Genomic DNA, 10,390 nt, shown 5'->3' on the forward strand with positions numbered 1-10,390 from the left:
TCCGCCGAGGGTGGAAACAACGCCGAGGGTGCTGCTGCTCCCCCTGCCGATGCCCAAACTTGCAGGTACAGTTTGTCTGTAGCATGCGCATGCTTTTTCGCGGCCGCCGAGGCCTAAACACTTTATCGTCGTGTTTAAAAAAGCTGCGTCTTCTCTCCTCTTGTTTCGAGCATCAGGACTTGTCTATCAATAGCAGAATCGTTTATCCGAACAAGAGTTACTTTTCACGGAAGCTGATGAGTGAGGTATCCGTATCCCGGAGGCGTAGGAGTCCCTCGGCTCGGTCGGCCTTGCCGATTACGTGCGCTCTCATTTGGTTGAAGGATTCCATTATTGGTACAGTCGAGAAGGCGCGAAAGTCGTTTTCTACCCGAGTGTTAGGACTTGTTCGGTAGCAGGATCGCTTATCCGAGCATGAGTTACTTCTCGCGGAAGGTGATGAGTGAGGTATCCGTATCCCGGAGGCATAGGAGTTCCTCGGCTCGGTCGGCCTTGCCGCTTACATGTACTCTCGTCGTTCTCAGGATCCCGCTATCGATACGGAAGTCGAAAGCACGAAGGTTGTTTTGGTAGAAAATTTTTCCGAGGAGAATTTTGACGCAGAGGGGGTTCCCCCCTTCTAGCCCCCGAGGGAGGGTCGGGCTTTGTTGAGGCAAGGCCGACCCTTCCTTGACGGTTAGACTTTGTGTATGTAAACAAGGTACATGAACGACTTAAAACATCTTAAGGGTAGAAGCGACGTAGTTGTTGGATGTTCCAAGCGTTGTTGTAGACCTCGCCTTGGTCGTTTGCCAGCTTGTATGTTCCGGGCTTCAAGATCTTGGCGATGATGAAGGGCCCTTCCTAGGGTGGAGTGAGCTTGTGGCGCCCTCGGGCGTCCTGTCGCAGGCGAAGCACCAAGTCTCCCACTTGGAAGCCTCGGGACCGAACGCTTCAGGCGTGGTAGCGCCACAACGACTGCTGGTACCGTGCCGAATGTAGTAAGGCAACATCCCGAGCCTCCTCGAGTTGGTCCAGCGAGTCTTCTCGGCTGGTCTAGTTGCTTCGGTCGTCGTATGCCTTGGTCCTTGGGGACCCGTATTTTAAGTCCGTGGGGAGGACGGCCTCGGCCCCATAGACTAGAAAGAACGGCGTAAAACTCGTGGCGCGACTCGGCGTCGCCCTCAGACTCCAGACTACCGAGGGTAGCTCTTTCATCCACTGCTTGCCGAACTTGTTGAGGTCGTTGTAGATCCTTGGTTTGAGCCCCTGCAAAATCATACCGTTGGCACGCTCCACCTGCCCATTCGTCATGGGATGAGCTACGGCGGCCCAGTCCACACGGATGTGGTGGTCGTCGCAGAAGTCCAGGAACTTTTTTCCGGTGAACTGCGTGCCATTGTCGGTGATGATTGAGTTTGGGACCCTGAAGCGATGGATGATGTTGGTGAAGAATGCCACCGCCTGCTCGGACCTGATGCTGTTTAGGGGTCGGACCTCGATCCACTTGGAGAATTTGTCGATAGCGACCAGCAGGTGCATGAAGCCCCCGGGTGCCTTCTGCAAGGGACCGACAAGGTCTAGACCCCACACAGCAAATGGCCAGGTGATGGGTATCATCTGCAAGGCCTGAGCGGGCAGATGCGTCTGCTTTGTGTAGAATTGACACCCCCGACAGGAGCGCACAATCCTAGTGGCGTCGGCCACCGCGGTTGGCCAGTAGAAACCTTGTCGGAAGGCATTCCCCACGAGGGCTCGAGGCGCTGCATGGTGGCCGCAAGCCCCCGAGTGTATTTCTTGCAACAGCTCTTGTCCTTGGGCGATAGATATGCATCGTTGGAGGATACCCGAGGGGCTGCGGTGATAGAGCTCTTTTTCATCACCCAGCAAGACGAATGACTTGGCGCGTCGAGCCAGCCGCCGAGCTTTGGTCTTGTCGATGGGAAGCTCTCCTCGGAGGAGATATTCTAGGTACGGGGTCTGCCAGTTTGGATCTGGCGTGACCCCATTTTGTTCCTCCTCGACGGGCAAGGCCTCTTCCTCGATGGCCGAGGGTGCCTCGGGTTCGGCTGAGGGTACCTCGGGCTAGGCCGAGGCCTCCTCAGGCTCGGGCGCATCGTCGATCTTGACGGATGGTTGATGTAGATCTCTGGAGAAGACGTCCGGGGGAACCGTCATTCGCCCTGAGGCTATTTTTGCCAGCTTGTTCGCAGTCTCGTTGTATCGTCGGGCGATGTGGTTGAGCTCCAGCCCGTAGAACTTGTTTTCCAGGTGCCGGACTTCGTCGCAGTAGGCTTCCATCCTCCAGTCACAGCAGTGGGAGTTCTTCATGACTTGGTCAATGACAAGCTGTGAGTCGCCTCGAGCGTCAAGGCGTCAGACCCCTAGCTCGATGGCGATGCATAGCCCGTTAACTAGTGCCTCGTACTCGGCCACGTTGTTTGATGCCGGAAAATGGAGGTGAATGACGTAGCGGAGATTCTTTCCGAGGGGTGAAACAAAGAGCAGGCCAGCGCCTGCTCCTATTTTCATGAGTGACCCATCGAAGTACATGGTCCAGAGCTCAGGCTGGATTGGAGTTGTTGGTAACTGGGTGTTAGTCCACTTAGCCAGGAAGTCTACCAAGACCTAGGATTTTATGGCCTTCCGAGGAGCGAATGATAGCGTTTCGCCCATAAGCTCCACCGCCCACTTTGCTATCCTACCCGAGGCCTCGCGGCACTGGATGATCTCCCCCTGGGGGAAGGATGACACCACAGTCAAGGGATGAGACTCGAAGTAGTGTCGCAACTTTCACCGTGTTAGAATCACTGCGTAGAGCAGCTTCTAGATCTGTGGGTAGCGAGCTTTGGTCTCGGAAATCACTTCGCTGATGAAGTAGACTGGCCTCTGGACGGGCAGTGCATGCCCTTCTTCTCGTCTCTCAACTATGATCGCGGCGCTGACCACCTGAGTAGTCGTGACTATGTAGATCAAGAGGGCTTCTCCTGCAGCGGGAGGCACCAGGATGGGTGTGTTCGTAAGGAGCGCCTTAAGGTTTCCGAGGGCTTCCTCGGCCTCGGGGGTCCAAGTGAAGCACTCGGCCTTCCTTAAGAGGCGATACAGAGGCAAGCCTTTCTCGCCAAGGTGTGAGATGAAGCGGCTCAGAGCCGCAAGGCATCCCATGACCCTCTGTACTCCTTTCAAATCTTTGATCGGTCCCATGTTGGTGATGGCCGCGATTTTCTCCGGGTTGGCCTCGATGCCCTGCTCGGAGACGATGAATCCAAGGAGCATGCCTTGGGGGACTCTGAAGACACACTTCTCGGGATTGAGTTTCACGCCTTTCGCTCTCAGACACTTGAATGTCGTTTCAAGGTCAGAGAGGAGGTCGGAGGCTATCTTCGTCTTGACAACGACGTCGTCAACGTAAGCCTCGACCGTTCTGCCGATGTGTTCTCCGAACACGTGGTTCATGCACCTCTGGTAAGTGGCACCTGCATTCCTCAACCCAAATGGCATTGTGGTGTAACAGTACATGCCAAAAGGTGTGATGAAAGAAGTCGCGAGCTGGTCGGACTCTTTCATCTTGATTTGGTGATAGCCTGAGTAGGCATCGAGGAATGATAGGGTTTCGCACCCAGCAGTGGAGTCCACGATTTGATCGATGCGAGGTAGAGGGTAGGGAACTTTCGGACATGCTTTGTTTAGACCAGCGTAGTCTACACACATCCTCCATTTCCCATCCTTCTTCCTTACAAGAACAGGGTTAGCTAACCATTCGGGATGGAATACCTCTTTGATAAACCCTGCCGCGAGTAGCTTGTGGATCTCCTCACCTATGGCCCTGCGCTTTTCTTCATCAAAACGACACAGGGTTTGCTTCACGGGTCGGGCTCCAGCTCTAATGTCCAGTGAGTGCTCGGCGACATCCCTCGGTATGCCGGGCATGTCCGAGGGACTCCACGCAAAGACTTCGGTGTTTGCGTGGAGAAAGTCGATGAGCACTGCTTCCTATTTGGGGTCGAGCTTGGAGCCTATCCGAACTTGCTTGCTAGCGTCGTTGCTGGGGTCGAGAGAGACGGACTTGACCGCCTCAACTGGTTTGAAGTTGCCGGCGTGCCGCTTCGCGTCAGGCGCCTCATAGGAGAGGCGTTCCAGGTTGGCGATGAGGGCCTCGGACTCGGCGAGAGCCTCGGCGTACTCCACGCACTCCACGTCGCATTCGTACGTGTGGCGGTACGTGGATCCGACGGTGATGATCCCATTCGGGCCCGGCATCTTGAGCTTGAGGTAGGTGTAGTTGGGAACGGCCATGAACTTGGCGTAGCATGGTCTTCCCAACACCGCATGGTAGGTTCCTTGGAACCTGACGACCTCAAAGGTGAGAGCTTCCTTTCGGAAGTTAGAGGGAGTTCTGAAGCAGACAGGTAAGTCTATCCGTCCGAGGGGTAGGATTCGCTTCCCGGGCACGATCCCGTGGAAGGGTGCCGCACCGGCCCGGACCTTGGACCGATCAACCCCTAAGAGTTCCAGGGTCTCGGTGTAGATGATGTTAAGGCTGCTGCCTCCATTCTTGAAGACCTTGGAGAGCCTAACATTGCCGATGATCGGATCGATGATGAGCGGGTACCTTCCTGGGCTTGGCACGAAGTCGGGGTGGTCGCCTTGGTCGAAGGTGATAGGCTTGTCGGACCAGTCTAGGTAGACGAGCGCCACCACCTTCACCAAGTAGACTTCCCGGTGCTCCTGCTTGCGGTGCCGAGCCGAGGTGTTCGCCGCCTGCCCGCCGTAGATCATGAAGCAGTTATGGACTTCCGGGAATCCCTCTTCCTTGTCGCCCTCCTTCTTGTCGTTGTCATGGCCCTTGCCATCCTCCGCCGGGGGCCCGATCTTATGGAAGTAGCGTCGGAGCATGACACATTCTTTGAGGGTGTGCTTGACGGGCCCCTGGTGATAGGGGCACGGCTCTTTGAGCATCTTGTCGAACGCGCCGGCCCCTCTAGGAGGTTTCTGAGGGTTCCTGTGCTCGGCCGCAGCGACGAGATTCGCGTCTGCGGCGTCGCGCTTTGCTCCCGACTTGTTTTTAGCCTTCTTCTTCGTGCCCCACTGGGCGGACGCCTCAGGGGCGTCTGTCTTCGGCTCCCCCTAAGGCTGCTTGTCCTTTCGGAAGATGTCTTCGACCGCCTCCTGACCCGAGGCGAACTTGGTGGCGACGTCCATCAGTTCGCTCGCACGGGTGGGAGTCTTGCGCCCTAGTTTGCTCACCAGGTCTCGACAAGTGGTGCCGGCAAGGAAAGCCCCGATGACATCCGAGTCGGTAACGTTGGGCAGCTCGGTGCGCTGCTTTGAAAACCGCCGGATGTACTCTCGGAGGGACTCCCCTGGCTGCTGGCGGTAGCTTCGGAGGTCCCACGAGTTCCCAGGGCGCACGTACGTGCCTTGGAAGTTCCCCGCGAAAGCTTTGACCAGATCGTCCCAATCGGAGATCTGCGCAGGAGGCAGATGCTCCAGCCAGGCTCGGGCGGCGTCAGAGAGGAAAAGGGGTAGATTACGGATGATGAGGTTGTCATCATCTGACCCTCCCAGCTGGCATGCCAGTCGGTAGTCTGCGAGCCACAGCTCCGGCCTTGTCTCCCCTGAGTACTTGGTGATAGTAGTCGGGGCTCGGAAACGGGCAGGGAATGGCGCTCGTCGTATGGCCTGGCTGAAGACTCGCGAACCGGGTGGTTCGGGCATAGGACTGTGATCCTCCTCACTGTTGCAGCGCCCCCCGCGCCTAGGATGGTAGCCTCGGCGCACCTTCTCATCGAGGCAGACTCGATGGTCGAGATGGTGGTGCTCGTCGCCGAGGCATTCCTAGGCGGTGGGCACCTCGTCTCGCGTACGCTCGGGGTGGACCAAGGCTTCCCGAATGCGCCAGGAGGACACCGTGTGATGCTCCGAGAGGTCAGCTCGCCTGCGGGAGGCGGAGCTCTCGGCTCGTAGAACCGCGGCGCCTTCTAGGAGATTCTTGAGTTCGCGGTGGATACGCCGTCCCTCGGTGGTGGATGGCTCCGGCATGGCTCGAAGCAGCATCGCCGCTGCAGCTAGGTCCTGGCCGGACCCGCTGACGGCCGGGGGTAGCGCTGCCCTGGCATTGTCGACGATGCGGCACCGGATGTCTTGGGCCTGATGATAGGCTTCTCTGGCGAGTGTCCGGCCTGCCCACTCCTGTTCGATGTTCCGTCGGAGCTGTACAAGCCGGCCTGCTTCCCAGTCGACCCGGGCCTGCATCTCACGGATTTGCTCGAGCTGTATGTCCTGACCCCCCGTAGGGACTAGGACCACAGCTAGCTCCCGCGGGATGTCAACGCGAGATGCGGGCACAGGAGGATCGTCAACCTCTGGCTTACCGAGGTGGTTGCCTTCGTTGTGATCTCCCAGATCGACGTGGAAACATTCGCGACTTGGGCCGTAACCCTCGTCGTCAAGGTCATGGCCATCGTCAGAATAACCGGAGAGGCAGTGGTCACATGCGGACATGAAGCCCCGCATGGCACTGGGGTTATTGAGGGCAGAGAAGTCCCAACCGGAGTCATTGGACGGTGGTGAAGTCGCGTCGGGGGCGGAGCACACCGTCATCTCAGGTACGAGGGTAACGCCCAGCAGGTCCTTCACAAGGGTGCTGGCGTCATCAGTCCGCTTGGGGCTGACACGTCGCGGGGAAGTGACACCCGCCGTCGCCTCAGGTGCGAGGACGATGTCTGACATGTCCCCCAGGGGAGTGCCGGCGTCATCGACTCGCTCTGGTGCGACAGCCGACAAAGTGCCGCCTCCTGCGTGGCCATGGTTGCCTCGTCTCCGCCTCCTCCCACGAGGAGGGTGGAGGGGACGACCGGAGTGCTCCTCTTCTGCCACGGGGAGATGCTGTCGTAGAGCTCGCCGCCGCCGCGCGAGTCGGAGACCATTGTTGTCGTCACGCCGCGGGGGGAGGAGTACCATGTCGTAGCTGTCGTCGAGGGACATGAACTCGAGACTCCCGAAGCGGAGCATCGTCCCGGGCTGGAGAGGTTGCTGAAGACTCCCCATCTGGATCTCAACGGGAAGGTGTTCGTTAACACGCAGCAGGCCCCTACCTGGCGCGCCAACTGTCGGCGTCTCGACCCCGGGGGGTCCCTAGACCGATGAGTGAATTGTCGCTGCGTGTCCCTGCCTAGATGGGTTGGCGCGGGATGGAACACAATGTGGCAGAACCACCCGCATTATTCCAGCTTAAGTGCCTAAGTCACGCCTCAAGGGCCGTGACACACTTAAATCGGAATAACCCGTCAGTCCTTCAGATCTAGTCTGATAGAGCCACTTAACCAGGATCAAATTCCACAATCTCACTCGAAGGTGAGTCACAGAAGAAATACAATAAAACAGGAAACCTCAAATTAAGTACTGAATTATTACATAAATCGGAGTTCTTGAGTAGCAAATAAAGTTCATAAAGTAAAGTGCAGCGGATAATCGATGTCGTCGGTAATGAGGATATGGGCAAGGCCTAGCCCACTACTCCTCATGCTCCTCTCCTGCCGGAGCAACATCCCACTCGACCGTCCAACCCGGTGGCAGGGTGGTAGGCCAAGTCACACCATCGACCATTTCCTGAATGGTACCTGCAAAAATGGTGCCACAAGCAAGGCTGAGTATACTAATACTCAGCTAGACTTAACCGGTGTGAGGAGTCTACTCCTCTACCTCTAGACTATGCAGCTGTTTGGCTGAGGGGTTTGGTTTGCCAAAAGCACTAGCTGTTTCTAAAATCAATTTTTTTTAGCTTTTCAATTTCTACCATCATTAACTTAGCTAGATTTGCTCCTTCTAAGCATACATGGTAACAATCAATTAGTTCAATCAACAAGTTATCTCATGTAACCACATTTCACTTCTTACTCGATGCAGTACAAGGAATCAAGCAGTCTCATTAGCTGCGAGAAACAGACGATTCGAATCGAGTTTTAACCTTGCAAGGTAAACCTAAACACACGGCATGTCAGGGTACTCCGACCCCACACATGACAACCATCCCCATCGATTCCCCGTTCTCGTCCAGGCCTCACCGCCTTGGCATACAATGCTCCACTGACCCCGGCTGCCGCCGTGCAGTGACCGCACTTGTACCCACCATAGCTAGCATGGGAGACCCAGTCTCAGGTCATATGAGGGATAAAGTCCGCGCCCGGCTTCAATCAGGTACTAGGTTTACCGGTTACCATTTTTCCCGGCATGTGCTTAGTACGTTCAAAAGCTTGACTCAGGTATCCACACATTAATCCTTAATTCATTTTTTCCCGTCTCATGGACAAGGCATCCTCCCTGGATCCAAATCCATAGACTAACATATATCCCATTATCAAGATGAATACAATCAATTCCTGACCTCGCGCGAGTGCTAGAAAAATCACTCGACTTCTACCGAGATCCTGATTAGCAAGCAGCTACTCGACCTAGCATACTAGTATTCATCTCAAAAAGGAATCCTAAGTTTATGCAACTAGAGGTTTCAAGCAACTCCTACACTTAAGTGCACATTGCAATCCTACAAGCATTAAGTGTAGTAAAATAGCATAATTAATAGGTTATGCATAAAACCGGGGCTTGCCTTCAATTGCTGGGGCTGCGGGGAGATCCTCGATAGCAGCGTCTGAAGTCTGCTCCTGGTCCTCCTCTTGGACAGGTCCTTGCTCGGGGATGAGCACGTACTCTCCGTCGGCAAGATTACAATCTAATGAATGCAATGCGTAAGATATATTTGTGGGGGATAGATATCCCCCGGGTCCACTAAAAGAGTAAAGGACCTCACGAAAGGCCCAAGGGCCCAATAAATCGCAAGGTCATTCTTTCGTGGGCCTGGGGAGAAACAGCAAGCAAAGCAGAACGACATGAGGCCGGATTGGTGCAAACCCGGACGGCCCACAGCGTCGAGCGAGTGACCGCAACAGAGATCCGACTTTCCCGCGCTGGAGCCTCCATGCAACGAAGCCATGCGAGGATAAGTCGGCGAGGGTTACGTAGGGATAATTTCAAGAGGTTCACTATCTTTTAGCTACTCGTTGCTATCTTATCCATGTGTACTGTCCCACGGTCGAATATATAAGGCCTAGGGGGCACCCCTTCAGAACGATCGACCCATTACTTAGCCACCCACATCAACTCTCTGTATTCTTAATCCAGAGAGCTCTCTTGTAATCATACCCACCAAGCATACTCATCAGGACGTAGGGTGTTACGCATCACTAAGCGGCCCGAACCTGTAAACCTTGTCCCTCGTCTTTCGTGCGATCGGCACGAACCATTTTGCTACAGTTGTCGACACCTTCCTACTCCTAAAACACCTTGAGGGGCAACCCCAGGTGTGCGGTCGGACCCAAAACACCGACAGCTGGCGCGCCAGGTAGGGGGTGTGTCGACAATCCAAGCTAGCTCAATGGCCATCTCCTTCTACAGCAAGATCCCCCTACGCCCCGGGTCTACGTTCTGCTTCGGAACAATCTCTTTCGTAGCGGACGAAGAAGGAATTCTGCACCGTATCGCGGATCCACCGGAAAAGGAATCTTCCCCAACAAACTCCGAAAATATCGAAGAAGCGCCACCTCCGACTCTCCGAAGGAAGGTCACCACAACGGCAGCACCGTTCTACCCCGACATCCTCCTCATCGGAAGAGCGGAATCGCCCGTCATCTCCGACGACGAGCCGACCGCACCCGGGGAGGAACCGCCCCAACGAGAGTCCCGTCGACGAAGGAACCGGCGCAGGAACGTTCGACGACATCACGCAGCCGGAGAGCAGAATCCGGAACAACCTGTCTCGCGAGACGAGGTCTCGGAGGTAGGAGAAACCCCGGAAGAACGCGTCTTCAGAGAGCGAAGGAACTCCTGATGACGTGATTGCCGACGAGCTCAGGAGCAGGCTGAGCAGGATGCAAGGCAACGTCAAGAGAACCCATTCTTCGGGCGCAACCTAAACCCCGACTTCGCCCGAGCCATGAACACGCCGAGCGAAGTCGGAGGGGTACTGGCTCGGATAGCTGAAGGACTTCCTCGGACTCCTGACGCTGATGGCTACCGACGACTACTTACACAGGCGGCCAACCACCTTCTACCGCTTGCTCACCCGCCAAACGATCTACGACACGCCATCAACAGTCGCCGAGACGCGCGGAGCTCCATCAATGCTTTGCGCGAACGGCGGCATGAGAACGAGATTCGCCGTCGGGAGGAGTACGACAGGGATCATGGCGTCCCGACTCAGAGCCAAGCTACCAGGACTGAATCGGCAATGGCTTCAACTGGCGGAACCACCCGGGGACGGTCGAGGAATCACAATCACAACTCTCCTCCCCGGGACAGACATCGTCCCCGACGACAGGAGGACACGTGCGGAGTGTCCGCCCTCACTCCGCGC

This window comes from Zea mays, chromosome 2 (assembly GCF_902167145.1).
Source record: "Zea mays cultivar B73 chromosome 2, Zm-B73-REFERENCE-NAM-5.0, whole genome shotgun sequence".
Lineage (NCBI taxonomy): Eukaryota > Viridiplantae > Streptophyta > Magnoliopsida > Poales > Poaceae > Zea > Zea mays.